A 3044-nucleotide genomic window follows, 5' to 3' on the forward strand; every position below is an offset into this window, starting at 1 on the left:
CGAACGATACTTAGCAAGCTGCCTTGACAACTCGAACCATCGGCGAGGATTGATCTGGGTACCAGTACAATTAGCCTCCGCTCATGATCTCGGTCACACGGCCAAGGACGCCGCATCGGCACGTCGCTAATCTACAATTGCCCTTCCACACGCGCCAACTCGTCAACGTGGCTCGTAAAGCATTCAACAACGTATGCTAGTACATCAGTAGCTGCTCCAGGTGTACTAGTACAGGAGGTTTCTGCCCTTTTATGCCGTGAACGAACAGGAGCCAGAGGGTGCGTCTCCGTGGACACAACTGCAGCAACTCACCGACCACATATTCGCGTAGTACGGTACGGTATTGACAAGATTGCCGAAGGATGTACTTGAACTCTATCCATCACGAGGCAGTAATCGACTTGCGTCCTCAATGACGTGGGAATATGATCGCGATCGGCCGACACGAGTGCCGTTGCTTGCACTCTTGCGCACGGCTTGGCTCAATAATGGGGGTGGCTAATAACTGGCGACGCTGCATCGAGTGGCGTTGCAGCAAGGTCCGCGAAAACACGTCCAAAAAGCCGTGCAGAGCGATGTGTCGCGCGTTCGAAAGCCGGACGCTTCCCGGCAACCAGTATTGGCAGGAATGTTCAGTGCAGACAATGATATTACTGTGCATTGTTGTACTTGAGGTCTAGCTGCTACATTCAATATCGCTCTCAATATGAACAAGTCCTGTGTATGTATAAACCCCCTCGGACCGCAACGCGCCGAGCATCGGCATCGCTCGTGCGACAGGCGCAATTCCTGTTGCCGTTTCGGCGAAGCAGAACGCAATGTAGAAATCGCGCCATCTTGATACTACGCTTCCGATTGGCGGACCAGATAATCTTTCAGCCAATCACCGACGTCCCACGCATCCCGCTCGGACCGGCTACTTCTCATGCGGTTCGACGATCCGAGACGCATGTAATACAGTGCAAGAACCCACCATCCTCCGCGCTTCTCTCTGAGCGTCCTGCGTCCTTCTCGACCTCGGCGCTGCTCGTATATTGGACGCGGTCGATGATGCTAGTTTCCGGTGCCGTCGTCGTGTCCGGATAGCGACGGAAGAGGCTCGGGCGCCAGGTTTGTATGGAGTCCTGCTGTTTTCAGGCAGACCATGTCTACGCTCGGGACGTTGAGCTTGTCCTTGCAGAGGCCCTCCCAAGCGTAGAACGTGCTACAGTGCACGCCACCTGTACCCTACCAGATGAATGTGGTCCAAAACTTTTGAATCCTAGCTCTGAGTTCTCATTTTTATACCAAAAGGACGTTATAGATCGACTGTTCTGTCCAAGACGAAGAGATGTATAAGAGCCGATCGCAATGAAACGAAAAACTGACGAAGCTATGGGCGTTCAAAGTTGGGCATCACAGGACCACGGGGTCCGAAATTGTTACAAAAATTGACCGGATAACATGGAGCCCCATCCGGATAAGCCCCACCGGCGCCGGATGAGGTGTAATTATCCGGATGTCGAGCTCTCTCGGCCATTTTCCATGCCTCGGAAGACCAAGCGAGACCTGCACTTGGAGCACGCACGCAAGGCCCGAAAGCTGGACTGCGCTGAGGCCGTCTCCGCAGCACAAGGTACTTTGCGCTAGGACAGCTTTCTACAACTGACTATTGTATCTAGGCCCACCCCTGGAGCAGGAGGAGACGCTTCTTGACGACGGCATCGAGGTCGACGACTCGGAGGACGACAACTCAGAGGACGAAGACTTCTTCATGGTCACAGGCAACATCAACGTCGACGAGGGTCCACGTGAAGAAGGTCCAGATGAAGAAGAGACTCCAGTTGTTTGGACCATCGCGCACGATGACAAGGCTGCGCAGCGCAAGCGAGCCGCGTGCGTCGGCACCAGATGCTTCCTGTGTTCGAGGCCCTGCACCCGGATTGCGTCGGCGTCTTTCTGTTCGACAACACCACCAACCATGGTGCTTTTGCTGCCGACGCGCTCAATACGTCAAACATGAACCTCAACCCCGGCGGCAAGCAACCCAAGCTGCGCGACGGCTGGTACGAGAAGGATGGCGTGCGTGTCACGCAGTCGCTGGTCAAAGCTCCCGACGAAACGCCCAAGGGTATCAAGATCGTACTCCAGGAGCGGGGCCTTTGAAGCGCCAGCCTCAGACTCGACACGGCCAAGGACCTCCTCGGATCCCAGCCCGACTTCACGTCCCAGAAGGGCTGCGTTGAAGAAACCATTGAGGCTGCTGGGCACGTCGCTCTCTTTCTGCCCAAGTTTCACTGCGAGTTCAATGTCATCGAGATGTACTGGGGTGCCCTCAAGTACTACTGCCGAGAGCACTGCGATTACTCGTTCGCAAAGCTTCTCCCGACGATCGAAGCTGCCATGGAGCACGTCACGTTAGCCTCCATCTGTCGCTACGCCAGAAAGTGCTGGCGGTACATGGACGCCTATCGCTAAGGCCTATCGTTGGAGGCAGCGGAATGGGCCGTCAAGAAGCAACGCTCACATCGGCGTATCAACATGTCGGTGCCAGACAAGGCGTAAACGATAGCTTCAAGACCATAAATAGCACCGCTGCGTGATTCATAGCCTAACTCGATGCTTTCAGATAATTTTGCCTCTTGTCCGGATCCGGATAACACCGGGTCGAAATTGTTACAAAAAGGGCGATTTGGTAGGCTACAGGTGGCGTGCACTGTACAACCGCGGTATACGATGACTGCGCCGCCACCTAGCATACGAAATACCTTGTTGCCAGAGTTACTTCAGAGCGGAACTATGCGACAGATTCCAAGGTAGAGTGGCACTAGACAACACCACACAAATTAGCCAAAACGTTGATGGATTATGCAGCTTAAAGGCAAGTATCAACACAATGCCATGGCATCGGGCGCTACAGCGGCGTCGAGCGGCATTAAGCACGGCGCAAACGCGAGGACGACCGGCTGCCCGAGACGGCCGTCGCACTCCATATCTTGTTTTCGAGCTTGCTCTTGAGATAGCAAAAGCCGTCGTTGATCGTGAAGCCGGCACAGCCACCCGTT

The 3044-nt window shown here is 54.7% G+C and overlaps 1 protein-coding gene across 1 annotated transcript in view; it reads left to right on the forward strand.

Moving 5' to 3' along the window:
* Positions 1-3044, forward strand: part of SDRG_03629 (hypothetical protein) — a 9603-nt gene that overhangs the window by 677 nt on the left and 5882 nt on the right. The gene's annotated exons all lie outside the window — the stretch shown is intronic.

The sequence above is a fragment of the Saprolegnia diclina genome (genome assembly GCF_000281045.1).
Source record: "Saprolegnia diclina VS20 unplaced genomic scaffold supercont1.8, whole genome shotgun sequence".
Lineage (NCBI taxonomy): Eukaryota > Oomycota > Saprolegniomycetes > Saprolegniales > Saprolegniaceae > Saprolegnia > Saprolegnia diclina.